The 22,070-nt window shown below is 46.2% G+C and overlaps 1 protein-coding gene and 1 non-coding gene across 2 annotated transcripts in view; one reads left to right on the forward strand and one right to left on the reverse strand.

The window, feature by feature from the left end:
* Positions 1 to 22,070, reverse strand: part of LOC142785342 (sphingomyelin phosphodiesterase 4-like) — a 141,950-nt gene that overhangs the window by 113,788 nt on the left and 6,092 nt on the right. The gene's annotated exons all lie outside the window — the stretch shown is intronic.
* On the forward strand, positions 11,728 to 11,799 carry TRNAE-CUC (transfer RNA glutamic acid (anticodon CUC)). Its single transcript has one exon. It is a non-coding gene; the product is annotated as a tRNA-Glu (tRNA).

Consider the following 22,070-nt stretch of genomic DNA (forward strand, 5'->3'; position numbering starts at 1 on the left):
CACCTTACTTTGCGTTGATTCGCCTTTCCCTGCCGTTTTCTACCACGTACCTACCCACCCATCTTCAACGTTGATTAGACACGGCTAAACGCGACCATCTACGCAAACTAAGTCTGGCAACCACGCCAGCTTTTTGTTTCAAATTCAAAATTGCGTTGTAGTAGAGTGTACTAGAACAAGGGGAGTGCCCGGACCGGCCGCAGCACCAATGCATTAAAAGTGAAGCCCAAACGGGGTCAAATCCGCTAGTGGCGCTGCGATCGGTAGTCTGTGACCTGTCGTCGTTTTAAGAGCCGTGCGCAGCTCCGCCGAAGTGGTCGAGGGGTAGAATGCTCGCATCCCACTAAAAAGACCCAGGTTCGAATCACCGCTGTGACCATAGATTTTTTTTTTAATTTCACGTGTACAACTGTATTGTTTGGCTTTTTTTTTAAATATGCCTTCAGTTTCTACATATTGCTACAAAACATTACGCGAGATATGAAGTAAAGGAGAAAAAAACTTGACAGCAAGCGCATTTATTTGCAGCGCCACCGCACGGGATTCAACGAAAACTTAAAAGCATAGCTTGCGAGATTTTAGCGAATAAAAGAGAGACGGTGTGCTTTCACTCGCCTGCGGTCGCCGCCCACTGGCTCGCTTAAAAAAAGAAAAAGAAAAACTGAAAGTAAACGATTTTCAGTCGGCGGGAAGTCGCGAAGGTTTGAATACTGGTAAAGCAGCGATGTTCTGTCTGCTCGAGTAAAGCGATCACGAGGTGTGCGGAAAGAGGTGAACGTGTTGATATTTTGGATACATATGTAGTATTCCTGTACAACTGATATTGCGAACATATATCTTATAATTATGGCCGCCCTCAGCGAAAATAAATGATGCAAACCAATGCTTGTGTTTTGCGGGCGCATCTATATGTGATCGGCGCGCTTTTTGTTGTATTTAGCTTTTGCGTCATTGGCGCCTGCATCGTTTTCAACTCTCTCAGCGGCAGCTAAACGGCAAAACTAAAGCGCGCCGGTTGCCTGTGCTTTTGATGAAGTAGTATTGAAATACAAATGTACTTTTCTTGTACAACTATTTTTTGTCAACGTATACATTTTGTCTTTTGAAAGCATATTTAGTGGTGCACACTTTGTGCATACGGCCGATGGTCACTAGCGTTTATTGTAGGGATGGGGTGGCACGGAACAGTGCTTAAGACGCGTGACACAAGGTAAGAATGACAGATACGTCATGACCATTCCAGTAGTGTACCAACCAGGCCTGCCCATTACAGTTGTAAAGGAATCGGTTTTGATGTCAATGGCACAGTGGTGATTGATGTGCACGAGGCTGCTGACCCGCAGATAAGGATCGCATCCCGATCTCGACAGTTGCATTTCGATGGCGTGGAAATGATAGAGGCCTGCGTTCTTAGATGTAGGCGCTAAGAACCACAGGTGGTCGTAATTGGGAGAGTGCTACACTGAATACGGCGAGCCTCACGCGGTATATAGTTTTATCACGCAAAACCATTGTCGTCGTCGTCGTTGTTGTTTTGTTTTGTTGAAAGTGCGTTGGTTCTATTCAGACGTGATGCCAAAAATGTAGACATGAAATGATCCGCGGTTGCATGGTAGCTACGGGAGTTTTCGCAGTCAGGCTTAAATGTGAGGTCTCCTAATCCTAAGTATAGCGTGCTATGCCGAAGGCAAGCAAGTGGTCGTGGTTTGTTTTGTCTTGTTAGTGACGTACATAAAAAACACGCTAGCACATAGTACAAAATCATTCGTTGAACGCGTATCCGCATAAGTTGTGTTCAACTGGCGAAGAAGTCATAGGTGTACAGCAAACAATGAATGAAATTTCTCTGTATTTGCGTTGAGATTTCGAAAGGAGACGACTTGCATACGCAATTGCACGGTCGTTGCCCCGCTGAGTTTGCGCCAAAACTGCACCAATGCCGTGACTACACGTGTCTGTGCGCGCTTCTGTAGGAGCATCGGGGTCGAAATGCGCAAGAATAGGGTTGTCGTGAGAGTGGTAATTAGTTGAGAGAAGGCGTCAGTTTGAAGAGGGCCCCAATGAAATGGGGCATCTTGTTTGAGAAGGTCGGTAAGTGGCCGTGCGAGTGCCGCAAAGTTTTCACGAACCGCCGAAAGTAGGAGCAGAGGCCCACGAAACTGAGAACATCATGGACAGAGCGGAATATTATAGAATGGTAGAAAGGCGTTCAAGGTGTGTGGCGAAGGTGGGTGAGAAGTTATCACGTCATCCAAGTAGCACAAGCACGTCGCCCATTTAAATCCTTGAAGTAGCGTATCTGTCATTCTCTCGAAGGTTGCCGGGGCATTGCAGAGGCCAAACGGCATGACCTTGAATTGGTAAATGCCGTCAGGGGGTAACGAATGCAGTTGTCTCACGATCCATTTCGTCTACAGCAATTTGCCAGTAGCCAGATCGGAGGTCGGGAGATGAAAAGAAGGTGGCGCCATGCAGACAGTCAAGTGCGTCGTCAATACGGAGAAGAGGGTACACGTTTTTTTTTTCGTAATTTTTTTGAGGTGCCGATAACTAGCGCAGAAACGCCAGGAGCCGCTTTTCTTCTTTACCAAGACCACTGGGAAGGCCCAAGGGCTCGACGATGGCTCGATGGTGTCTTTCGTTGGCATTTTGGCCACTTCCTTTTGAATCACTGCTCGTTCTGATGCGGACACGCGGCAAGGCCGACAGTGGATAAGCGCAGAGTCACCATTGTTAATTAGGTGCTTGACAATATTAGTCTGGCCCAAGGGATGACCACGGATACCAAAAATGTCACCGTGATCGAGTCCGAAACCTGACAGAGAGCATCGGCCTGATCAGGCGAAAGGTCTGATCCAATCATACTTCGAAAATGGCTTCGTCAGAACTGGGTAACCGTGAGACGTCTACCGATTCGGTAGACGCCTATACCCGAGTAGCCGACTGATTTAGTGCAGTCGTCTGCCGTGCAGCAGTGTCGCCGAAAAGGTCACGGATCGTCTCCTTGAAAGTGTCCCAGCTGGCAATGTCGACTTCGTGCGTCTCGAACCACAACAAACGCAGTAAATGTCACACTATATATTCTACGTAGAGGAAATTTGGTTTAGCCTTGTGAGCTTGACATTTCAGTAACGTGTTCGAATAACCTACAGGAACCACATCTGCAGTGGGCCATCAAGGTAAAGAAACACGTTGGCGAGCATGAGTGTCGGGCCCACCTATAGCCGGCGCTGATCTGTTCGTACACGTTAAGGCACTTGTCAACGTCAAAGCGTGCCCCGCCATGGTGGTCCAGTAGCTAAAGTACTCGGCTGCTGACCCACAGGTCGCGAGATCGAATCCCGGCTGCTGCGGCTGCATTTCCCATGCGGTCTGAAATGATGTAGGCCCGTGTGCTAAGATTTGGGTGCACGTTAAAGGACCCCAGGTGGTCGAAATTTCCGGAGCCCTCCACTACGGCGTCTCTCATAATCATATCGTGGTTTTGGGACGTTAAACCCCCCATATATATCTAACGTCAAAGCGATCTATATATCCTGGAAATATGCCAGGATCACGAGCAGGAGGTATACGACAACGTAGGTAGGAGTCACAGAAGAGGCGGGTGGTGAAGACGATGTTCCTTGAACCTGTGACATGGTTGGACCCGTGATGATACGTCCGAAGTGGAGCTTCGTGATGGGTACAGGGAAGAGCCAGCAGCTCCACCACAAATATGTCACGTAAAATGACTATTCGCGAGTGTAATAACACCGAACCACACAGAGCACAGCAAGCACGGCGGGCAAGTCAGTCCATTCTTTCGTTGTCATCTTCTGATCGCTGATATGTCAGCTACGTAGCACTGCACGAGTACTCCCAATGCACATCGAAACCGAACTTTCAATGAATTTGTTTTGATGGCCACTTCTTCATTTATAAACAACCCTGGCTCCTTACGAGCACCTGCTCTGTTTTCTTTGTTGTGCAGACTTCCGCCTAGATGGCTGTGCACGATTCAAGGCTTTGACAAAGAATCTCAGTCTTGTCAGCACATAAAAACCTACCACTCGTGCCGTGACATGTTCACGGTGCTCCTCGCATCCAATTAGTTTTGCTTTTTTCACCTTCAGAAGCTCTATCACATCCATGATGCTGTCATGGTGCACGCGGCGAGTGCTAAAACATTCAGTGAAAGTGTCTTCGAGAAAACCAATAAAGTTGGACAAGGTCGAAGATGGGTACAAAAGGCCCCCGTAATCACACTGTTGTGTGAACTGTGCGATAGCACTTTCAGATTCTCGTGAAGTCAACAAGTCGTTTTCGCAAGCAGAACAGTGCAACGGCACGATGCATTTCCTTGCAACATACCCGCTTATGTAGTGGACCAGTCTGCGGTCACTTCTGACAGACACGTATGCCTCATGGTCACTCTCATGTGTCACCACATCATCCAACATGTCGTTTTCATTGCTTTCAAAGTGAATTTCATCTAGTGCATGAGTGAAGCCGGAGGTCTGCGGTGGCGGTGACGGAGGCGAGCACAGTATAGGGGACAAAAGAGAGTCAAGTGTGCCAGGAGTCACATTGCCCTTGTCCGGCGAGCGCACAAGGTTGCAAAAGCTGATGCATGCCATTGTGTCGAGGAACTGCTGCGGCGTAGGATGATCATTATTCCCGCTGCACTGCCGCACTATACCAAAAGTGTTCTCCAGGGGGTCTTGGTTGAGCCGGGCTGTCATCAGGTAGGCATAGCCTACTTCCGTCGTCAGGTATTCCAGCAATAGCAAGGTGCTTTTGATGGTTACTCGAAACCCTGCTGCTGTGGACTGACTAAGGAAGCCCCGCGTGCCTTTTACGTGCGACTCCCATTCAGTCAAGTACGCAAGAAAGGTGTAGAGGCAGTCGACCGCACTTGAGTTCAACCGCAGCGCTACTCTCGCGTACCGAGAGGACATGATGTTGATGATGCTGTTTATCATCCTGCATAAAATAAAAGAAAATAAGAAGAACGTTACTCTCTGCACGCCGTTTTATGTATTTGTACGTGTGCAAGATAATTTTACCAAGACCGCGCAATGCACATCACACTGCATGCCATCGTGGGGATTCGTGCCTCACTATTTCAGGTGCATGAAGGTGTCGCCAAATTAATAGTATGATATAATTATGCTGTTTGGTTTACGGACAGATGTACACTGAGTACAACTTAGCACAGGTAACGTTGCGAAATTTACTACTAAGTTTGAAAGAAACGCTGGGGGTTTGGGCGACAAGAAACGCAGTAAATGCCACATGTTATAATCTGCGTAGAGAAAATTTGTTTTATCCCTGTGAGCTTAACATTCTAGTAAGATGTTCGAATAACCTATAAGAGCGTTTTATGTGGTTTCGGAACATGCCACAGGCTTCCCTTGCAGCATGTTCGAAGTGTCCTGCAATATATCACAAGGAGAACAAAACGCCGTAGTAATGAGGTGTCCGTTGACGACAGTTCCTAGGCTTGCCGTTTCAGGTGACTCTGATATATACACACACTCAGCACGGTACACTCGCTCTAGTGTATATTGCATGCTCAAGTGCCCAGCTGTGCAAACATATATGTCCTTCTACTTCCCTCTTCAAACATATCGTAAGCTTTGCTGTTAATACCAACACAATTAGGATGTCGGACACACTTACTCAAAGAACCGCAAAGTCGCCTGTATGCAGCTGCGTCTCGACGGTTCGACATCTTGTTGGTAGAACCGCAGACCACGGGTCACTTGTGGACCGAACAATTGGTAGGCGTAGGGGACGCGCATCTTCTCAAAGTTGTTCGGATTGAGGTGGGCCTCCCGTATGCCATGCATCACGCGAAGTGTCACGATGCTCCCATCCATTGCGTAGACGTCTTTGACAGCGTCCAAGGAGACCTGAAACATAAATCATATGTAATTGAAACTAGTTCTAACAATTGATGGGGAAGTTCGAATTATGTTGTAAAACCCGGAAACTCTTCAACTAGAGGAAGTAATTTTATGGCTCTTCAAGGGCTCAAATATTTAACGAGGCAACGAATAAAAAATATCAGGTCATCGTTAATGCCACCAATCTAATCCTGCGTATGTGAAAATCTGCTAGGGGGTTCTGACATGAAGCCTCCTCTAATGTCACCCGGACAAAAATGGAACCGTTTCCGGGCGAGGTTTCCATAACAAGTGAATTCATGATATGTAAAGACGCGGTAAACGAAGGAAGTTACCGTGTGAGCACGGGCGGATCTAGCCACTTATTTGAGATGGGAGGTCACATTAAGTAACACAGGAGGGGGGGGGGGGGGCGTGGTAATGAATTTTTCTTTTTACTAGCAGAAAAACCTCTTCGTTGTGCCAACACTGTTACTATGTGCTCACAGGGGTTCCACTCATTTGTCCTAATTGGTGATAGGAGGTGGACTGCGAGCATTGAATTGAGGGGGAGGAGCGCTGACAGAAATTTAGGGAAGGAAGGCGATCGCCCCTGTTCCCCCCCCCCCCTTCCCCTGGATCCGCCACTAAGGCCGATGCACAAGCTTGGAAGGAGACGGTTACTGCCATGAAATCATGAAACGAAACATCGCCGCACGCTTCATACGGTACGTAAAAGGTCGACTACCGAGTCCAATGCTCAATGCCGGTAGGTGGCGTGCGGCTTCGTCAAACGAAAGCTAACGTCGTAAGAAGTATAGACTTTTCCACTGAAGGCTGCCGGAGCGCCGCCATAGTCCTCTTTGTGGGCTGTTGTTACCATGAGTGACACTCCCCCCCCCCCTCCAAGAAAAAAAAGGAAAAAAAAAATGTCTGCTGAACTTGAGATGTCGGATTTAGGGCTCCCATGCAACAGCCCAGAAGGGACGGGGTCCTCGATCCTCTCCATTCAAAAAACAATAAAAGAAAAGAAAAGGTTTGTAGACGTTTTAGTGCGACAACGTTAGAACTGTATCTACAAAATAAAAAAAGAATCCTGTGTTCGAGTGGGTTTGGCGGACAAATTCGTACAGTTTACGAATCTCGGATCATTCCCGACTCTTCCTCCTGCTGAGCAAAGGCCTTTCCTTAGCATATAGCAATAGTTTATTGTAAAGTGTCAAAATAATGTTATATATATATATATATATATATATATATATATATATATATATATATATATATATATATATATATAACCATATATAACCACCGTGCACCATATATATGGTGCACGGTGTGTCCAAAGTAGTGAGAAAGAGCCTCGAGTCGTTGATAGTGCTATCGGTCCGATTTCTGTGTGTTGCTCATTGTTCTCGTTAGCGAGTGAGCAGAGAGTGTTCCGATAGACCGTTTTAGGCAGATATTTTGTGCACGTGGCAAGGTTTTATTTGCGAGACACCATGGATCTCGAGAAGTTAGTAGGTCTCGGTGAAAAGATGGGTGGCCTCGTGGCAATATATATATATATATATATATATATATATATATATATATATATATATATATATATATATATATATATATATATATATATATATACGTGTGTGTGTGTGTGTGTGTGTGTATACTTGATTTGGCGATGTTCCAGAATTAGCGAACGAATTTGTCCGCCAAACCCACTCGAACACAGGATTCTTTTTTATTTTGTAGATACAGTTCTAACGTTGTCGCACTAAAACGTCTACAAACCTTTTCTTTTCTTTTATTGTTTTTTGAATGGAGAGGATCGAGGACCCCATCCCTTCTGGGCTGTTGCATGGGAGCCCTAAATCCGACATCTCAAGTTCAGCAGACATTTTTTTTTCTTTTTTTTCTTGGAGGGAGGGGAGGGGGAGTGTCACTCATGGTAACAACAGCCCACAAAGAGGACTATGGCGGCGCTCCGGCAGCCTTCCCAGTTTGTTTTCCTCAACTGTAGTGAGTGAGTGCTATCTTACATTGACATTTACCCAATGAACCAACTGGACGCGAAGCATACATTTCTCAACGAAGTGTATCTCCATAACATAAACGCAAAAATTATCGGAAAGCATTCGTTCAAGTTCTATAACAAACACACAACAATAAAACAACAGAAGAAAAAGGAATAAATGGGAGCTTGAAAACCTACCAGCCCATCTGGAGTGTTGAAGTCGTGGAGGAGCAAGTTGTTGCGAAGACACTTTATGAGATGCGGAAAGTCCGAAAGGAAGTGGACGTAGCGACTGCTGTCTTTGGGATGCCTCATTCTGCATTGAATGTTCTCAGACGTTGCTTCGATTCCAAGTACCTTCCACATCTTCCTGTTCCATGTCGCACCGTCGCAAGTGACAAAGTCCACGAAAAGACCGGCATCTTCTGCAAGCAATACAGCCTCCACTAGAATTTTCGCGAGGAGCTCTCCTTTAACGTTCCCGTGTGTTGCGAATACTGCTAATACTTGTGTCCACTTGCCGGTGAAAGGTGCAAACATAATCACCATGCCATGGTCGCATGGCTCACATTTATCTTTTTTTGATGTAAAATGGCCTAAATCAACCAAACCTTCAATAGTGGCGGCGGATGTGACTGACAAGTGTTCAGATAGTTTCATTTCATCAATTAGCAGCCCTCCGTGTCGCTTAAAGGCGTCCATAGATCTCGTCTTTTTTTTTAGAGCACTCAGGACCCTTGTGCAGAAACCGAACCCTGTCTTGTACGAGCTCAAATATTTCCTCAAGGTGTCTTCACTTGGTAGGACTAAGATCTTGTTGCTTCTCATGTATTTGTAAAGCTTTGGACTTTTCATCTTCATGAGCAGACACTCTAAGATCCAATTCTGAGTGAATTTTAATCCCCTGGTACTCGCTCGTTTGGAAGCGCGGAAAAAATGAAGTGCTGCTTCTCTTTGTTTTGGAGGCATGTCAGCAATACTTTCTTCAAAAGTGCCTTCCTTTATAGCTTTGTTCTGCTTCACCATTTCTCTCAGTTTTGATTTCAAGTTTGACACCCGTCCAAGCAGTCGGCGATTTTGCTGTCTCAAGGTTTTCGTTTGGCGACAAATGGCTCGCTTTGCAGAAGTGGCACCAGTAGCAGCAGTGGTACGCATCACCTTACATTTTTTCCTAATCAGGGACAGCCTTGCCTTGGCGCATGGACGGCATTTTACACCTGCACAGTTAAAAAAAAAAGGTCTGATTACATGTTTACGCCCCACAGACAGACACACACAGACGCCTACCCACAAACAGTCGCATTAACGCACACAAACATATGCACGCACGCACCGTCAACCATCAAGCTTTCTCGATTTGAGAGGAGTAATGGGAAGAACATTAACTCACAGTAGTGTTAAACAGTGATAAATTTCACTCGAGTTCTTTTTCTTTTATTTTCGTGATAATAATTGCACACATGAAATGTAAACTTGTGCGATCTTTTTTTTTTATACCTCTGTAAGAGAAACACCCCTGCCCGTTAGCAATTAAAACATGCAAATGGAAATAAGATGTGCATATTAATGTCGTTTCCTTGCATATATTTTGACAACTCGTTCAAAATCACCATAAATTTTATCAAAACGTCCCTCTCCTATACGCTTTAATTTAAGCTCTGTCCGTATCGGTGAAGTACATAGACCTACTTACCTCCGTTAGGTACAACACCTTCACAGCTTCTGCTGTAAAACGCTCCTCCATGGCATCTGAAGTTCCGTCCAGAGGCAAATGTCTCAAGTGGGCCATCATTAGGTTCATTTTTCCTTATGGAGCCAGGGCATACAGAAGCTGCGTCGATTTTTTGCATATGTTCCTCTGCCTGTGCGAAAGATAGAGCCCGTTTTTCGTCGTAAGGACTGCCGTTTATATGTGTTCGGCAGAGAAGTCCGTCTTCTTCTTCTTTCAGGAATATAACTTTGTCATGGGATATTTCTGAAGGCGGTATTAGTGTGGAGGTGACATAGAAGACACCATCAACATGCGGGAACTGAAGGGCTGTCCATCTGGAGGTTGACGGCATCGTCAGTGTAAGAAGGGAACGTCTTCCTTCATTCGTGGTACCGCCTTGTGTCTCCGAATTGCAGTCCATCACGGGATGCGCTGCCGACTTCACACACTTTGCATGCCTCTCTGTCAAGCTCGCAGCGCTAGAGGACCTTTTTTTCTCTTCGCACTTGGTCATTGATGGCCCGGGGGCATCTTGTTTGGCATGCTGACGACTTGTCGAATTATTAGTCACCTGGTCACCCCCGTCGGAACGTTGTTGTCCACTCAGTATAACAGGCACTGCTCCGACTGCAAGCTTTGGCCGGTCACGGGGCAACCTGACCTCTCTACCGCCTATAATGTGCACGAAGTCTCGAAGCAGATGATGCGGCTCGAAATGTGCCTCGCAGACCACACTTGAACTTTTCATGTGCCCTCTTGGCAAGCGTAAGCTGTACTCCCATTTCTCCCTCAGGGTCGGAGATGTTGGAACGGCGAATAGCGAACACTTACTGCCTTCAGTAGATCCTATGTAGGTAACCCCGCAGCCGGGCACACAGCAGTTGCCCTGCCGCTTTGGTTTCATTTGCGAAAGGTGTAACAGGACGTGAGACTCTCACTTGTACAGAGGGGTCCACATCTGAAGGGGAACACGCGTGTCGTCTGCTCGGCTACACCGCCAGCCCGCTGCGGCAACTATGAGGTTTCGCGCACGAGCACTGCGGACAGCGCTTTTTTATCGTCTGCCACAAAAATATGAACACGTTCACCTGTCTGTTTCCGCACACCTCGTGATAGCTTTATTAATGTTACACGCCAATATCTTACGCATTTAGTGTGAGGAGGAACACTGAAAACTCGAGCAGACAGAACATCGCTGCTTTACCAGTATTCAAACCTTCGCGACTTCCCGCCGACTGAAAATCGTTTACTTTCAGTTTTTCTTTTTCTTTTTTTAAGCGAGCCAGTGGGCGGCGACCGCAGGCGAGTGAAAGCACACCGTCTCTCTTTTATTCGCTAAAATCTCGCAAGCTATGCTTTTAAGTTTTCGTTGAATCCCGTGCGGTGGCGCTGCAAATAAATGCGCTTGCTGTCAAGTTTTTTTCTCCTTTACTTCATATCTCGCGTAATGTTTTGTAGCAATATGTAGAAACTGAAGGCATATTTAAAAAAAAAGCCAAACAATACAGTTGTACACGTGAAATTTAAAAAAAAATCTATGGTCACAGCGGTGATTCGAACCTGGGTCTTTTTAGTGGGATGCGAGCATTCTACCCCTCGACCACTTCGGCGGAGCTGCGCACGGCTCTTAAAACGACGACAGGTCACAGACTACCGATCGCAGCGCCACTAGCGGATTTGACCCCGTTTGGGCCTCACTTTTTGGATCTCGGTCCGGGCACTCCCCTTGTTCTAGTACACTCTACGCGTGTGTTTTGTTGCTACGCGCATAGTTGCCCGGTTGCGGCTTAAAAGTATGCTGAAATTAGCCAAATGTCATTCGCGAGTTTAAATTTTTTGCTAGACGTTCGTACTACGTTTAAATCTCTATTGTAAACTGAAATAAACATGTGTAATGTGCATCAAACTATGAGTGGCCTTATCCCAGACGTATCGCTAACTGTTTGTAAATAGACAACGTCAGCTTAGAAATATGCTTGTAAGATGCTATACTTGAGGTTATTTCATTTATTTAGCAGTGTTTAATTGACACCTACATTGACAGTGTATTTATTTTAATGTAAAATACTAATAAAACGCTGATACTACAAAAACATTACGCTACACTACATTTTAAATTGTGCCGTCGTTCATACTCCGGCATGGTCTAGTGGTTAGGATACCTGGCTCTCACCCAGGAGGCCCGGGTTCGATTCCCGGTGTCGGAATGCACTTTTTGTGATCACAATTTTTTTTTTAATCGACAAGTTCGGATACATGCATCGTCCTTTGCGGACCGAGCACTTTGTGTATAAGCACCCTGCACTGCAGTTTACGACATCTGATGGTAGCGCCAGAACACACAGCCTAGCGAGTAGGCGCAGCAAAACCGATCCTTCCAATGCGTAGCCTAGCGAGTAGACGCAGCAAAACCGGACTTGTCCGAGCATATTATTTTCTTTTTTTAGTTTTGAGCAAAGGGTCACGGTTGATTATGTAAGCGCCCAGGAAGCCTTCTTTGAAAACGCGCCAAAAAAGGGCATTGACACTTCAGCGTCTCAATGTGTTCAGCGAGCGTTTCATTTTCTTGGTATCCCTGGCGGTCGGTACCAACAATGCTGAGGTGGCCCAAAATAGAGTTACTGTATATGCTACCTTTAGGTAGCATATGCTATCTAAAGGTAGCATATATAGTAACTCTAGCTCCAAAAGCTTCGCCGCGCCCTCTGGTCCACTGTCGGGTGCCTATAAGGAAATTCGCGTTTCTGCCTGGTGGAGGAGTCAAGACGATAGTTATAGCGCAAGAACAGAACGACGACAAAAAGACAAGAAGGACACGAGCGCTTTGTTGTCGTTTTGTTCTCGCGCTATAGCTATCGTCATGTCGTACCACTAGTTCAAATTGCCGCACTTCTAAGGTGGAGTCAAGTCGCGCTGTACAGGATTAGGCTTGGCTTATTGTTCGAAAGAAAACTGCCGGAATCTTTTTTTTTTTTTTCTGGTGGGGGGGGGGGGGATGCAATGATCGGCGCTTTCACCGAGTCGCGGGGGCTTAGAATCCCCACTTACACGGAGCTTCGTATGAAGCGAAGATTTTAACGCGATAGCGAATCTGCTCATTTTGCAGATATTCCAGCGTCGGTGCCGGCGCCGACATCGTTGGTTGTGAGTAAAAAATCGTCATCTTATGCGTGACCTAAAAATCGAGAAAAATGCAATAAAAAATGAATACTCCTGCAACAGAATGGGGACCGAACCAGGGTTGTTTGGTACCAAATAGGCGGTCGAACCCTGGTCTTTTGCGTGGCAAGTGGATGTTCTACCACATGGCCACGCTTCTGCTTGTGACAATAGTGAAAACAACGTCTTCTGCATGCTTGAACTGGTATAGCGCATTATGGGGAAGAAGAAACGGCTGAGCAGACCGACACAAGAGGACCAGTTCAAGTACGACGAACCAACTCGCCCAATCTTCAACACTCGTCTTCTGCATGATAATGCAGTGAAAGTAGATTTCATGCTTCACAAACACGCGCGTCCTGTAGACATGCTTCACAATACAACATGAAATATTGCAGTATTAATGCGTGGTGCAAGCGTCCATTGCCAATAGTCGTCAGAATATGTGATTATCATATTGGCTTCACGGTTGAAAACCGGCGCATGAAAAGGTTTCATGCACTAAGTGTTTGAAGTACGCGCTATAGGAGCATGATGTCGCTATCGCGTTCAACTCCTAAAGGAGAAGCTTTAGGGCCCCCAATCATTCTTATTTTTTTAATCCCCGCAATATACGAAGTTAACGTAAGGAAGCACATTGAAGGGAAGGGGGTATACCAGGTGCATGCGCTTCAGCGTGCCTTGTAGATTGTCTCTCTGCTCGCCATGAGTTCTTCCTCTATGGTTGAGTGCTCTCAATAGACTTAAGCGCGTGCGAATGAACCCTGAACGCTGCCTTCCGAAAAGCTACCACATACATGTCACAACTATTGCGCACATCCCTGGCAAGCAGCAAATCAAGCAGCATGCTTTATGGTTTAAATGCGCCGGTCGTTCGTGTGTTAACGGTTTGGGCGTAGCCAAGAGGTGAGAGTTCGAACCCATTCCCTGAAGTTTTTCAATTTTAATAGTAATATTTGGGGTTTTACGTCCGAAAACGACGATATGAATATGAGAAACGAAGTAGTGGAGGGCTACGGAAATTTCGACCACCTAATGTTATTTTCCGCGAACTGAAATCGCACGAGTCCCTACCACTTTGCCTCCATCAAAATGAGACCGCCACGGCCGGTATCGGACCTCCGACCAGGTCCGATACCGACCTGTGTTGGCGTAATTGGCACGGTCAGCAGTCCGTACGAACAACCACCGCAGTGGACGAAATTTTGAACTTTGCGTTCATACATACGCACATACGAACGCACGCAAGAACATATATAAAATATGGTTGAACCCTACGCCCAAAAGAGCGGAGGGGGGGGGGGGGGGGCTTCCGCTCTAAAAGAAAAGATTTCTTATTATGCTCCTGGCTGACAGTAGCGGAATCAAAAGGCACGAGCGAGCGGGTATGATGCATTTATGCTTTACAGTTACGTCGACTGAGGCACTGAAAACAAACAAGCATAAAGCTTTGCATCAACTTCAAATAGAAGTGCTCCTAGTGGTGAATAATTGTGAAACGTTTTCCCAGCGGTGAAATGTTTGTGGATAAGGTTATAGGCTTCTTGGGATATTCCGACATTGTACGTCGAATTATTCACTCGCCTATTGGCATTATTAACAATTCGTTCGGCTAAGAAAAAAGATCTTTTTTTTTTTTAGAGAGATAGGCGTTCCATGCGGTCGCCATGTGTTCATATAAATATAACCACGAAACAGTCGCTGCAGTGCATGGGCCCCTCTGTTTGCGTGATTTTCGAAAGCAGCACCCGTTTGTTTCGAATCGCGACACCAAATCCTTTTCAGAAAGGATCCATATAGACTATTTTACGCAAGACGTATACGGACGCCACCACCTTGGGTGAATGTTTCCTTGTTTCTATTTCGCGACGTGATACGGTTAGATGTAGAAACGTCCAATGCACCAACCCAACCTGTTAGTATTCTAAAGATACGAAGCGGCAACGTTAAGAGCTGAATATATATTATGCGAAGAAAAATGCGTACTTTCAGGTGGTAGCGTTAGGTGGCACACGGCATTTTTTTCAGAACCACTTCAGAACTATTTCATTCAAATAATTTTAATAAAGTCAAGTGAGTGTCATATTTATTCAGGACCGTAGTCGTGCAAACAAAAAGAAAAAATTTTAAAAATACTTATTCGATTGATGCATGTCTCACAAAGGACTTCACAAATTCATTAAAACGAAGCGTCGCCAGAGTCTGGACCGTGTGACTCAGAGTGTTGGTGGGCCATTCGGTACGTACTCAGCCTTTGTCACTCCAACGCCTCCACTCCTGATGAACCTCAATTATAGCTAGAATATTCTAGTTCACTGTAACCTCAATCTTAATTTATTCCGATCGTCCTGGGCTGCCCGACTCCGAACATGCAGCTGGACACTTTGAAAGTCTCGTACATTGGGCGACAACGTTTCTTGGTACTGAAGGGAAAGAAAGCTACGGGACGGAGCTTCTGCACATGTAACACTGTGCGAAGTAGTCCGTTTTGGCACGTGTATCGTAACGCTGTCGAAAGTGTCAAGGGCGTGCCATCAGCGTTTCATGTATACAGACGCCGCGTAGCGTTTGAGGCGCACGTAAAAAGGCGGGAGTTTGCTCACACCAGCTGTATTTGGCGTTTGCTCACACCAGAAAACGCCGAATACAGCTGTTTTGCTGGTGTGAGCCGCGTCCTGTCTCAAGTGGCTCCACGAAGAAAATGAATGATAAACCTTTATATTTCACGCTTGAAATACGGGAATTCACTGGCGGTAGGATGCACGCGGTTTGGCTGCCTTCGCTTCAATGCCAAGAAAAGTGAAGCCCCACGTTTACACTCCGCTTATCAGAGAAGCCTTCGTGCGCAGGCTTCTCTACTAAGTGGAGTAAAGTATCTGCATTGCACCCCCGACCCTATTTTTTTTCGTTTATTATGAAAGAAAACAAATACCGTGACGTTTGCAAATAAGCTTTGAGGATGCTTCAGCTTCGCCTTCAACAGCAGAACGCGATAGCGTAATCGGGCCCAGTGCGCACTGGCTTCTGAATCGCTAAGCCTAGCTTGGATTCTCTTTGCATACCTCAACCGTGGCGTAAGAAAACGAATGACTGTGCGCTTAACATTGGCACTTTCGAACTATTCTAGAACGCACTGCTAGTACACTCTTGTTATATAGGTTTCACTATGCCACAATTTTGTGTGTGTGTGTGTGATTCAGCGACGGGCTTACTGTATATACGCGTCCGCAAGGCGACACGTGAACGCCGCTGTTTACGTTGTTGTTGTTCTTGCAGCTGATGACAATTAAATATTTATGAGCGTTTTGTAATGGGTCAGCCTTTAAAACACTGAAACGTTATGGAATTCACATTTTTTTACACCCACAGAAAAATAAAACGCCAGGCCTGCGCTGCGAAGGCTAGAAACGTGGTCTTTCGGAGCCTTTCGTGAACACTCATTGTGTAACTGCTGCAAGCACACTTGCTTGGTACCACTACGGCATTAATGATAATAATTTCTGGGTAGTAGGCCGGCATTCGATACGCTATTATTCGTCATTCTTCTGAGAAGCGTGGCATCCGCTAAAGACTTGCAAGGAATTTCGTGCCGATTGTTCATGCAGTGGCTGACTACAATGAGGAGTTATGCTTGAAGAGGGTATGCGCCGCAGTTAATAGGCGATCAAGAACAAGTTTTTGTAATGGGTTGAAGCATTGTACGACCCACTCGTTACGCTATTCGCCGTGTGCAATGCCTAGTCGTTCATTTACTGCTCTAAAACGTTTTGTTATTCATATTAACACGATTCCTTTTCGACATCAAGCCTGCCTAAGGCAAGTTTGCGGACAGGTCCTAAGCACCGGCGTTGCTCAGTGCTAGAATAGTCTTTGGTATGTTTAAAATTCTTACTGCGCAGGCATTCTTAAAGATATACAGTTCGCACCGAGACTCTCATTTCACGTTTTCACGATGAAAACGTAAAAGAACCGAACTTATTGTGCATTGCTTATTCCTTAAGCTGATCAGCAGCGCAAGTGCAGCTTAGCAGCTTAAGGCTTCTGCTGTTGTTAACACTCATGCTGCTGTTGGTATTATTACGCAAGCGTAAACAATTCATTAACCAAGATGTATGCGATGGCTCAAATATGTCTGTTCGTACACTCTGTATATCTTAAGCATCATTTTTTTAACGTTTCGCTAATTACAACGCAGTCACCTTACCTCCTCATGCATGCTTTGCAAAACATCGATTCCCAAGGTACGTGGGATTTGTCAAATATTTTATTTATTCTTTTGTAAGACAGCAAATCCGGGATAGGTGACGAGAATCCCTTTTCAATTTTTGAAGCACACACGAGCCGGCCCGGGTGCACAAATTCGCTGTGATTCCTTCTGTTTGTTCAAAAATGACAGTTGGTTCATGATGTGCAGTGTGCAATAGAGCTATACGCTATACCAGTTGATATTCTACGTGTTTTTCAATGACGGCGTCGCCTGCGTCATCTATCTATGCTCATCTTTGGCCTTACTAACGGTCTTACTTGATTTCACGTTTATACTCGCGTCTACTCACAGGCATTCCATAGCAGTATCATTCATACACCATGCAGAGGCGTGAATTACGTAAGGCGGTACCTTGACCTTCCCGCACAAACTTTTAAGTGTGAATACACTTTATAAGCGACCCCAAACCATCCACCGCCGTCGGCGGCGTCCGCAGTCTTCTCTCTATCTTTAAAAGAAAGAGGACTTGGCGGGCCGCAGCGCGACGCTCTATCGAATAAAGCCCAAACTCCATAAGCGCGAAAATGCACGCGACAGCGACGAGCGACGCGACGTAGATCGGCGTCGCGCGATCAGTCGCTAGCGCAGGCAAACCTCATTCACGCGACGGCTTCGGCGAGCGAATTCCACTGTTGCTGGCATGAGGCCGTCAACTCGCACCAAGAAAACCGCGTAGCGAGCGGTTTCCAATTTAAAAATAAGATATATTGTTGTGTAATGGAACGGAAAGTGTTTATTATTGTCTTGCAGCATTTTTTATATGTGCATGCGTAATAAACATTGCGTTATTTCTTGTTGCGCATACGTGACTCGGGCAGGGTCACGTGCACCTATGTAGTCTTCGTCTTTTCCGGTTTTTCGCTATTGGCTGCTTGAGTTCTCCAAATCTGGAGAACCGAGCGATCGCGCGAAAACGAGCACGCGACACGTCGCGCGAACGCCCTGTTTCGTCGCTCATAGCGTCGCTCGTCGCTGTCGCGTGCATTTTCGCGCTTATGGAGTTTGGGCTTTAGCCACGGACGCGACGCTGATATCGGTGTCGCTCCTCCGCTCTCCTCACTCGCTGAAGCTGCACGCGCACCCCTCTCTCTCGCGCGCCCGCCTTCTCTCTCAGTCTCCCGTCGAGAGCGGGTCGTGCGATGGATGTCTCGGAGGCAACGCTACCATCTTGATATAAGGCGCGTTACTGACACCGATATATATATATATATATATATATATATATATATATATATATATATATATATATATATATATATATATATATATATAGAGAGAGAGAGAGAGAGAGAGAGAGAGAAGACTGCGGACGCCGCTGACGGCGGTGGATGGTTTGGGGTCGCTTATAAAGTGTATTCACACTTAATATATATATTTATATATATATATATATATATATATATATATATATATATATATATATATATATATATGTATATATATATATATATATATATATATATATATTGGTTTTTTTCAGAGGAGCTCTTCTTAAATATACCTTTTCTTGTCACCTCTTCTAGGAAAAAAATGTTCTTGTTCGTTTGCAGCCACTCATCACTCATATTCCAAACTACTACATCAAAAGGCGCCATCAACAGCGCTGATAAGATAAGATAAGGATTTTACAACACATTGACATCATGGTCGAACTATATATATAATTCTAGGCTCATGAACTCATGAGTCGTCTCACACGAACTCAGTCAGACTCAGATCGAGCCGTGAGCCTAAGACCGAGTGAGTCCGGTAGAAGAACATTTTGGTGAGTCTGAGTTTCGAGTGGAACCCGCAAGGCACGGGTTCAAATCCCGGCTGCGGCGGCTGCATTTCCGATGGAGGCGGAAATGTTGTAGGCCCGTGTGCTCAGATTTGGGTGCACGTTAAAGAACCCCAGGTGGTCTAAATTTCCGGAGCCCTCCACTACGGCGTCTCTCATAATCATATAGTGGTTTTGGGACGTTAAACCCCACATATCAATCAAATCATGAGTTTCGAGTGGATCCGAAGCGTACAATATATTTGATAAGTGAGGTTGAGTGAGCTCCACAATTCCTGGCGACCTGTGCGTGAATAGCAAGATGTTAAGCTCGAATCAGTGCGTTTTATTCAGGACGTGGTCGATCACTACCAAAAACACTGTAACTGATCTTCAAGCAGCCAGTACAAACGTCGTTAAGGTACCTCAGGATACCTAATTGTTATCACAGTGGCCAAAAACACGCAATAGATTTAGCAAGGTTCCAGCTATAAGTTATCAGTCATTGAAGAGGCCAATTCAGCCTCGGATATATCTGTGAGCGCGCGCTGCGTAACGATCAGAGGATGAAAACGGGTGGTCGTCCAGTCTTTCTTTTTGTGCACCAATTACGAGATTGGTCGTTGTTCCAACAACAAAAAAGGAAAACAAATTGCGCATAAGCGTCAATAGCACGAGACCCACTTTATACTCCACCTCCGCACATGACACCGGCCCGAAATGGAGGCGACACTCCAAGCGTCCCCTCAACCATCCCCACCCTCTTTTCATTCGAACTTCCACCGAGGACAATCTGCTCGTGGCTCGTCTTGGCTATATTTACGCCGTGCCATTTGTCACCGACTTTTAGCGGCGCCAGGGATAGTGCGGACGGAGAGAACGGGAGCTCTTCTTGCGTTTTTCCTCTCGGCCTGCCAACCACTCACGGCCGGCAACGCTCGCTCGGTTGTGGCGGGTGGTTTAGCGCCGGAGAGCGGGGCGTCTTCATTTCAAGCGTCATTTGGCGGGCAAATTGAAAAGCTGCCTGGTCCTCGCAGACGACACACCGTCGCGGCCACCGCTAGCCACTATCGACGGCGCTGGATCCACGCTCAAAACGCGCGCGTGTGTGTGTACGGTCTTCAGTCGTCTGCTGGCGACAACGTCGTCTGCTACTAGATCATGCGACTTTGACCGCGGGTTGGAAAGGGGAGGGGGAGCGGAACAGCTTCATGAGAGGGCGTTCTCCGCTTTAGATGCCGGCGAACACCCGACGAACGTGAAACGAGAAGCTATGTCGCCGCTCCTCCGAGCCGTTCCGAACACTCGCTCGAGTTTGTTCTTTTTTTTTTTTCGTTACGAGAGAACGTAACCGTGTGGGATGGGAAGATTGGCTGTCCGGCCGTGCAAAAAGAACAATGAATAAAACGCCGAAGCAGCGCACTCGCATGCGTCGTTTCAGAGGTGAAATGTGCGCGAAGAACATAATCAGGCGGAATGCGTGCTTGTTAAACTAACGTGGCTGCGACTATATACGAACAATATTGTACGAAAAAACGGTGATGACGAGACGCATCGAGTTTGTCATTGCCGGTCGTTGGGTGCAGGGGACGGCATTTTGCTTCAGCACACTATTCGCTAGCGGTCAGCGAAAGCTTTGTCTGCAGCATTAGTTCACCAGCAACAGGTGTTGCGGATCACAGTTTATCCTTGATATCTAAATTCTATAAACATGAATCCTGGCGAGGCAAGAGCCCTTTGGCGGGTGCTTTGTTCGCACCGATGTATGGACGAACAAGTGCTCGGCGTACACGTTTTTTGCCTGTCCGATACAACCGAAGCGGACAAAATCACCCTAACGCGAAAATTAGAAGTATGTTTGCCGTAGTGACTTATTGAAGAGGCACGGTGGTGCTTTTTTTTTAAATTAGGCATGCAGAGAGGTAACTTCTGCTTTCATGCTCAAACGAGCTTCGAGGGAAACCTGAATTTGAAGTGGCACTTGCGTCCATTGAAGTTCTTGCTTCAGTACAGTGCTTCGCAGTCTCTTTGTATATGTGCATAATATGTACATACATTTTGCGCAGAGTATTTCCTAGAACGTTGCGTATGCAGTGTTACTTACTGAGAATGCAATTGACCGAACCTGATTGACTGCTGAATGAGTGGTGAGAATGCAGCGCGCCGCTGTTCGAAGTAAATTCCAATGTCAAATGCGTGCTTCTGTGGCCGTACTTATATTACATTAAAGAAGGCATCAGAGAGAAACTCGTGGCTGAGCTGGAAGGAAATGCGAGTATCCGAAAAGGCGCGCAGCTTTTGTTAGCTGCAGAAAAAGGAACTATATCGTGGCGAAATTCGTAACCGTAGACCAATAATCTCTTCAGTAGTTTTTCACATCCCAGATTATGCGTTAAATCAGTGTTGCCACGGCTTTATTGGCCTCGACTCTCAAGCCGGCATGTGTATAAGTGGTCACTATACTTCCACAGTCGCCCTGATAGGTGTCGTCGCTGACATTGAACCTTGCAAAGAAGATGTTGTCAGATTAGTGAGGCTGCATGCGTTTCAGCGACTATACGGAAAAAACGGAGCACTAAATGCTGTAGATGTTTCGGACGGGGCGCCACCAGCAGTGCCGAGAGAGAGGAACAACTCATTTTCGTCGATGGAGTATCAAGTTCACTGGTAGCGGCGCAATACGTTTGCACGTGTAAGATATACTTAATTTAGCGTCTTCGCCAACATTGACGAAAAGCACTGGGCCAATCGGGGCCGGGCTGTGTTTGTGATTCTCAAGGTGACAAGTATCTAAGACAGGGATGTCAAACTCACTTCAGCTTGCGTGCCGCAGAGACGACGTTCATTTTCTCAAAGGCCGGGACAGTGATGAAGGCTGAAGCGGAAAAGGAGTGTGTGTGTGTGGGGGGGGGGGGGGGGGGTTAAAATATGTCACCTGACGTGCTGCCTTTTGAAAGACCGCGTTTCCCACATCTCACATATGACTTTTATCGTTATGCGTCAGGATTCCAGAAAAATGCCGAGGTTGATTTGCAGAATGACTCCGATTTGGACGCCGACACCGAAATAGATACTTTGTTCTATGGTTATGTTTCAATACATGGTGGCCCGATGAGGTACCTCACGAGATAAATATGCTTGATACAGTCCCGCTTTCAGCTAAGCCGCACAAAGGGTTATTTTTCGCAATGGGCACGTAAATATTTTGAGTACCATTTAGGGAACAAAAATTTTAATCTTTGAGGTGCCACGGGCCTCTAGAAAACCGCCCCCGGCCACACGCTGCGTTCGGA

Source organism: Rhipicephalus microplus, unplaced genomic scaffold (assembly GCF_043290135.1).
Source record: "Rhipicephalus microplus isolate Deutch F79 unplaced genomic scaffold, USDA_Rmic scaffold_21, whole genome shotgun sequence".
In the NCBI taxonomy this organism is placed as follows: Eukaryota; Metazoa; Arthropoda; class Arachnida; order Ixodida; family Ixodidae; genus Rhipicephalus; species Rhipicephalus microplus.